Raw genomic sequence first — 8,553 nt, 5'->3', positions numbered from 1 at the left:
TCTTTTCCTGATGATCAGTAGTGGTGCCTAGTTGGGGTTTGATTCAGGGCCTTGTCGCATGTTGGGTTTTCTTCTATTTTGGCGCCGTAGTCGGGCCATGAGTGTTTGTATAATGGATGTTATTTATGTACTCTGATGTGACGTGGCGAGTGTAAGCCAACTATGTATCTCCCCTTTTATTATATTACATGGGATGTTGTGATGATTTCCTAACTTGCGACATTGCTTTCAATGCGGTTATGTCTCTAAGTTGTGCCTCGACACGTGGGAGCTATAGCCGCATCGAGGGCGTTACAAGTTGGTAATCAGAGCCTTCCCCGACCTTAGGAGCCCCATTGCTTGATCGTTTTTAGCAGCCGAGTTGTGTCTAGAAAAATGTTTTGAGTCTTCAGGAATTATATATCGGAGAGCTTAGGAATTCTTTTTACTTCCCAGTCTCCTCATCGCTCTGGTAAGGCATCCTGACGTAGAGTTTTGACTCTTCTCTTCTCAAATTTCACTAAAAAAAATTTAGGATCACGCGAGTATCTTGGAATCGTTCGATGGCTTATGATGAGAACATTGTCTTGGTGCCTCCTGTCAGGGGTTTAGTGGAAGTGTCCCGGGGAGTTGAGCTCTGAGGTGTTGTCATCATAATTTTATCGTTGCAATTCTGGAATACTTGAGATATGTTCGCCGACATCGAAAATCTCTTTTATGCAGTTCGTTGGTGAGATAACCTCGACGCCACCCTGTACTGGGGCGGGAGTTCGGGAGTATCGCCATAACTTGTATAACGGATGCTTTTCGAAGGTTGAGGTAGATGGTTTCCGAAGTTTTCTTGGTTATGTGTTGAAGGATGGATACAGCTGGATGTAGGATTTGCTAGTTTGGGTGAGATATTATGCTTTCCCTGTATCCCCAACACCTGATTGCATAACCGGAAAGGTTCGGGAGTTTCATAGGTGGGAATTCTTGTAGCTCTAGTTCTTCTTCCACGGATATTGGTTTGAGATTGGGATTTCTTACCGATTATTCGTTCTTGATCCGTACCTTGTTGATTTATTTCTCTACCTTAATTCTATGTGGCTTCTCAATTTATGGATATGTGACCATTTGAAGAGGAATGCATTCCTTCATTTTGTTCGGATGTGAAGACTATATGTTGCAATTTTCATTCCGTTGGATTCAGCTTCAATATTTATCTGTCAATGTGCTAATGGTGGTCAACCTCTTCAGGATGGCTCCCGCTAAGAGCACCAGTCAGAACCGGAATCAAGATCCGCCACCGCCTCCACCTCCTCCAGAGGCATGGCAAGCTGTGATGGCCACAACCAATGCAAACACTCAGCTGATCATGCAAATTCTCCAAGAACACAATCAAGGCAGTCAAGGGAATCAAGGCAGCAATCAGAGTCACTTTGCTACACTCAACCAGTTCCTTGCTAACGGGCCAAAGACTTTCAGCAATTGTGTTGAGGCAACCGATGCTGACGATTGGCTTGTGGATCTGTGTAAGCATTTCGAGTGTAGTAACGTCAAGCCTGAGGACTTTGTCAAGTTCGCTTCCTTCCAACTCAAAGATCAAGCTGCAGAATGGTACCAGCAGTACAAGGATTCCAGAGGTGGACGTGTTATCACTTGGGATGATTTCCGTCGAGATTTCCGAGCTCATCATATTCCGCAGAGCGTGGTTGAAAGCAAGCGTGAGGAATTCCGCAATCTGAAGCAAGGCTCTTTGTCTGTCTATGACTACAACAAGTTGTTCCAGAAGCTCGCCCGCTTTGCCAAGCAGGACGTTCCTGATGAGAAGAGCATGATATATTAGTTCAGGGGTGGTCTCAGAGAAGATATTCAGCTCGCTCTTGTCCTCTTTGAGCCCTTGAGGTATGATGAGTTCTACAACATGGCACTGAAGCAAGAGGCTGCTCAGTTGAGGTGTGATGCTTCCAGGAAGCGAGTCAGAGATGTTACTCCTTCTTCCTCTACTCAAGTGGCCAAGCAGCAGAAGTTTTGGCTTCCTCCTCCTCCGTTCCGTCAGCCATATCAGCAGAAGAGCAAAGGTGGCAGTGGTTCTTCCCACCCACCCAACCCTGGCTTTCAGAACAAGACTTCGTCTCAAGATCCAAGATCGAGTGCTCCGTATCACCGTCCGCTTTCAGAGGTCATGTGCAACAAGTGCCAACAGAAGGGTCACTATGCCAACAAGTGTTTCAACCAGAGGCGTCTTCCTCCTCCTCCTCCTGTGGGATCGACAAGTACAGCTGTGGTCAAGCATAACCCCAAGCATGCCAAGGTGAATTTGATGAATGCAGCTCAGGCAGAGGACTCGTCAGATGTGATCATGGGTAACCTTCCTGTTAATGATATCCTGCAAAAGTTCTTTTTAACACGGGTGCATCGCATTGTTTCATCTCGAGACCGTTTTCATCTAAGCATGGTTTGCCTTTGCAAATTTTGCCTAGTCCTTTAGCAGTTGTCTCTCCCGGTAAGCGCATGCATGCTAACTCCATTGCTCCGGATGTTACTATCACTTTGGGTGACCACAAGTTTCTATCTTGTCCAACGGTTCTTGGTGACTCGGATATTGATCTTATTCTCGGAATGGATTGGCTTTCTAAGCACAAGGCTCAGCTTGATTGTGCAGCCAGGCAGATTCAATTGACTCATCCGTCTGAGGATGTAATTGTCTTTGCCGCTCGGGATAATACTATTCGTCTGTTTTCTCTCAATGAGAAGGGTGAATTGGATGCCATCTCTCAAATTCTAGTCGTTTGCGAATATCAAGACGTCTTTCCAGAAGAGCTCCCAGGAATGCCTCCGCACCGGCCAGTTGAATTCGTTATTGAACTTGAACCTGGCACGGAACCTATGTGCAAACGTCCTTACAAGCTCGGACCTGAAGAGTTGAAGGAGCTGAAGAAGCAACTCGATGAGCAAGAAAGAATGGGTCTCATCCGGCCTAGTTCTTCTCCGTGGGATTGTGGTGTTCTTTTTGTGAAGAAGAAGGATGGAACGGACCGACTTTGTGTTATCAAGAACAAATACCCACTTCCCAACATCAATGAGCTGTTCGAACAACTCAAAGGTGCTCAAGTATTCTCCAAGCTTGATCTCCGTATGGGTTATCACCAGATTCGCATTCGTGAAGAAGATATTCCCAAGACAGCTTTCAGAACAAGCTTTGGTTCATATGAATACACTGTCATGTCTTTTGGCCTCGCCAACGCTCCTCCGACGTTCTCTCGCATGATGAATTTCATCTTCAATGCCTACACCAATGACTTTGTTTTGGTCTATCTCGACGACATTCTGGTTTTCTCGAAGAACAAGGAAGATCATGCCAAGCATTTGCGTTTGGTTCTCGATAAACTCAGGGAACATCAGTTCTATGCCAAGTTCTCCAAGTGTGAATTTTGGCTCGATGAGGTTCTTTATCTTGGTCATATCATCTCTGCCAAGGGCATTTCTGTGAATCCTGAGAAGGTGTCCGCAATTGTGAATTGGGAACCTCCTCAGAACGTGAAGCAACTCCGCAGTTTTCTCGGTCTCGCAAGTTATTGCCGAAGATTCATTGAAAACTTTTCTAAGATCGCGAAGCCTCTCTCTAATCTTCTTCAGAATCACGTCAAGTATGTTTGGTCTCCAGAGTGTGATATTGCTTTCAACACTTTGAAAGAGAAGTTGATCACTGCTCCAGTTCTGACTCCGCCTGATGAATCCAAGCCGTACGAGGTCTTTTGTGATGCCTCTCTCCAAGGTCTTGGCGCAGTTTTGATGCAAGAGAAGAAAGTTGTTGCTTATACATCTCGCCAGTTGAAGCCTAATGAGAAGAACTACCCCACTCATGATCTCGAGTTGGCGGCAGTTGTGCATGCTCTTTTGACTTGGAGACATCTTCTATTGGGAAGAAAAGTGGATATTTTCACTGATCACAAGAGTCTCAAGTACATCTTCACTCAGCCTAATCTCAACCTAAGGCAAACTCGATGGGTCGAAATGATTCAAGAGTATAATCCGAGTATTGAGTATACTCCAGGCAAGGCCAATGTGATTGCTGACGCTTTGAGCAGAAAGGCCTACTGCAACAGTCTGATTCTCAAGCCTTATCAACCCGAGCTTTGTGAAGCTTTCCGCAAACTTAATCTGCAAGTTGTTCCTCAAGGTTTCCTCGCCAACCTTCAAGTCTCTCCTACCTTAGAAGACCAGATTCGCCAAGCCCAGCTTCTTGATGCTATGGTGAAAAAGGTGAAGATTGGGATTGCCAAGAGTCAGTCCAAGTACAAGTGCTACCGCCTTGATGACAAGGACACTCTCTTCTTTGAGGATCGTATTGTTGTGCCCAAAGGTGAACTTCGTAAAGTGATCATGAACGAGGCTCACAATTCTCTCCTCTCCATCCACCCTGGGAGCACGAAGATGTATCAGGACCTTAAGCAAGCTTATTGGTGGACTCGAATGAAGCGCGAGATCGCTCAATTCGTGAATGAATGTGATGTCTGCAAAAGAGTGAAGGCAGAACACCAAAGGCCAGCAGGTCTCCTCCAACATCTTGCCATTCCAGAATGGAAGTTTGACCACATTGAGATGGACTTCGTGACTGGGTTTCCAAAGTCCAAGCGTGGCAATGATGCTATATTTGTTGTCATCGACAAGCTTACCAAAGTGGCTCACTTTCTGCCTATCAAAGAGTCGATCACTGCAGCTCAATTGGCGGAACTCTATACCTCTCGCATTGTCTCTCTGCACGGTATTCCTCAAGTGATCTCTTCAGACCATGGCAGCATCTTTACCTCGAAGTTTTGGGATTCTTTTCAGAAGGCCATGGGCACTAACATCTGCTTCAGCACTGCTTTCCATCCTCAAACAAGCGGTCAAGTCGAGCGTGTCAACCAGATTCTTGAAGATATGCTCAGGACTTGTGTGATCTCCTTCGACATGAAGTGGGAGGATTGTCTTCCTTATGCTGAATTCTCATACAACAACAGTTTTCAAGCAAGTTCGAGCAAGGCCCCTTTTGAAATTCTGTATGGCAGGAAGTGCCGTACCCCTCTCAACTGGTCGGAAACCGGTGAACGTCAGCTGCTGGGTAATGACTTAATCACAGAAGCAGAAGAAATGTGCAAAGTCATTTGTGATAACCTCAAAGCAGCCCAATCCCGCCAGAAGAGCTACTATGATAGTAAGCACCGTGATTTGGCTTTCGAGATCGGAGATCATGTTTACCTCCGTGTCTCTCCTATGAAAAGTACTCGTCGCTTCGGTATCAAAGGGAAGCTTGCCCCTAGATACGTGGGACCTTTCAAGATTGTCAGCAAGAGAGGCGACCTCGCCTATCAACTCGAGCTTCCTTCAAACTTTGCAAATGTTCATGACGTGTTCCATGTCTCTCAGCTTCGAAAGTGCTTCAAAACTCCTGACCGCACTGTCAACTTCGAGGACATTGAGCTCCAAGAAGATCTCTCTTATCGTGAGCACCCAGTTGCTATTCTCGAAGAGACTGAACGCAAGACTCGCAACAAGTCAATCAAATTTCTTAAAGTCAAGTGGTCACACCATTCCGACCGTGAAGCTACCTGGGAACGCAAGGATCACCTCCGTTCTGAGTACCCGGAGTTCTTTCAGTCCTAGATCTCGGGATGAGATCTTTTCGTAGTGGTGGAGTGTTGTAACACCCCGGATGTAACTTTCCCTATTTGTACTCCAACTCTTGTCGTTTCCGGCGTTAAGTTATATTTATTTCTCGGGTTCGGGTCTTTGTCTCTGTGTGTTGTTTTCTTTTTCATGCATCTCATATTATGTCATCATGTGCATTGCATTTGCATACATGTTCGTCTCATGCATTCGAGCATTTTCCCCGTTGTCCGTTTTGCATTCCGACGCTTCGTTCTCATCCGGTGGCCATTTCTAGCTTTCTTTCGTGTGTGGGGATTAAACATTTCCGGATTGGACCGAGACTTGTCATGCAGCCTTAGTTTACTACCGGTAGACCGCCTGTCAAGTTTCGTATCATTTGGACTTCGTTTGATACTCCAACGGTTAACCGAGGGACCGGAAAGGCCTCGTGTGTGTTACAGCCCAACACCCCTCCAATTTGGCCCAAAACCCACCAAACTCTGCTCCATGTCCTAGAGCGTTCGATCACGATCACGTGGCCGAAAACCGCACCTCATTTGGACTCTCCTAGCTCCACTTATGCCTATAAATAGCCCCCTCCATTTTCGGATCATCTCCTTCCCCGAAACCCTAGTCTAAAAAAAAGCTCCAGATCCGCCACCGACGGACGTGTCCGGAGCGGACCGGACAACGTCCGCCGCCGCCCCGCAGCCACCCGCGACGCGCCACGTGGCAGACCCACACCCGCCGCCGCCGAAGCCCGCCTGGCCCGCGGCGAGCCCGCTCCCGCGCCTCACTGGGCCAGAGGGAGCCGCCGCCTCATGCGCCCATCTTCCCCGACCCCGGTGGCCGCGCCACCGCGGGCCGCCATCGCTGGCCGCCACTTCGCCTCGGAGCCCCTCGCCGCGCATCGCCGCGCCGCCCGGGCTGGCCACCGCCGCTGACGCCGCCCCGTCCTCCTCCGGCCCCGGCGACCTCCTCTGCTTCCTCTCCGACGCCAGCGAGCTCCAACTCCGGTGAACAGTGCCGGCCGCGCCTCGGTTTCCGTGCGAAACCCTAGATCTAATCTGAGAGGTTGATTTTTTTGGCTAAGTCCCAGGATTTTTTTCACTTCATATGCTTCTGTTTGAGGCCCCGTAACTTTGCATCCGTAGCTCCGATTTGGACATATAGTATATCAAAATGTTCGCCTCGACGAGTACATAATTTCAATCCATTGCATCATTTTCATTTGAGCTCGTCTTGATGCCTAAAATTCTGTTAGAAGGAGGCTTCGTGAGTTAATTGTCAGATCTGCTAGTTCATCTTAGACTTTTGTCATTTTTGCCATGATTATTGTGTGCATGCTATGCCTGTGAGTCCTTCATATGTTTTGTTAAGCATTTTGTCTTCTTTCCAGAGGTGCAACCCATGCATTTTTAGGATGTGTGTGGTGACTTGTGCAAGCTTGCAAAGTGAGGCACCCGGTAAATCTGTTTTCAGAGACTTAGTTGTTTTCACTGTCTGTGATTATTTAGTTCATGATGCCATATGTTCAGCTTGTTTCCTAGTGATTCGTGCCTCTTTTGAGGATGATCAGTAAAGGAGTTTTGTTAACCATGTTATGCTCTATCCATCCATGTCTTTGTTTGCAATTATGGAGCACCCTAGCTTGAGTCAATCGAGCTCTACTTTTGCTTTGTTGTGAATCTGGGCAGATCGTCAACTCGTTTGCGATTTTACCGATGCTATTGTAGTTGATCCGTGCATGCCATGCCATTGATCTTGCCATGTCTAGCTAGTATTTTGTGCCTTCTTAATGGATGTATGCTTTCCTTGCCATGAATTGCACCGTAGTGAGTGCATCGAGCTCGTTTACATGCCTTCGTGAGTTATATTTCAGCATGTCTCAGTTTCCACTAAGTCTGAAAACTGATTGTGTTTGAGCTATGTTCGTGTGCCCGTTAGTATATTTTGTGATCCCTTTTGGCCTCAGGTCACTTTGGTACTTTTGTTAAATTTGTTGAGTAGCTCCATGCTATGTTCTTACTTGTCTTAATCAGGTCATGTATCATGTTGTTTTGCTGCTCCGAAGAGGGCTTCGTGATCTGAAATTTCAGACTAGTGTTAATTTCACTAAGTCTGGAATCTGTTTTGCATTTGCGTTTTTGCCATGCTTGTTTGGGCCTCATAATGGATGAATTGGCCGTGGCTCAGTGCTAGTCTTTTGTTAAGCATCTTGTGTGCATCCCTGCCATGTATTTTGTTGTCATGTTTGGTGGCTGTAGCATGTTCTTTTCGTTGCATTTAGGTGCCTACTTGCTGTAAATCGCAGACCGGTGTCATTCTTAAATCACTTGCCATTTCCAAACCGTAACTCCGATTCCAATGATCTTTATATCGTTTTCAAACGATTTCATCCCCTCTATCCAGTGGCACACTTGGTTTTCCAAGTTGAGGCCAGGTTAATGAATTTCCTGTCATATCTTGCATTTTGCATCCCGCATCCATCCCGCATAGCATATCATCATTTCATCATATTGCTTGGTCTTGCACGTGGTTGATTGTATCCTTGTTGCTTGTTTGTCTTGTTGGGTAGAGCCGGGAGACGAGTTTGCTACCGAGGAGCCCGTTGAGTTTGCTTGTGAGGATCCAGTCAACTCTGACAACAGTGCACGCAAGATGATCATACCCTTGAAATCACTACTATCTTTGTTATGCTAGTTTGCTCGCTCTTGCTATGCCAATGCTACGATGCCTACCTTTTGCTTGTTAGCCTCCCAATTGCCATGTCAAACCTCTAACCCACCTTGTCCTAGCAAAACGTTGATTGGCTATGTTACCGCTTTGCTCCGCCCCTCTTATAGCGTTGCTAGTTGCACGTGAAGATTGGAGGCCGTTCCTTGTTGGAACATCATTTATTTACTTGTTGGGATATCATTATATACTGCCATGTTCTCTCAATGCATCTATATACTT

The sequence above is a fragment of the Triticum aestivum genome, chromosome 5A, assembly GCF_018294505.1.
Source record: "Triticum aestivum cultivar Chinese Spring chromosome 5A, IWGSC CS RefSeq v2.1, whole genome shotgun sequence".
NCBI classification, from domain to species: Eukaryota; Viridiplantae; Streptophyta; class Magnoliopsida; order Poales; family Poaceae; genus Triticum; species Triticum aestivum.
The sequence above is the reverse complement of the archived record's forward strand: the minus strand, read 5'-3'. Positions refer to the sequence as shown.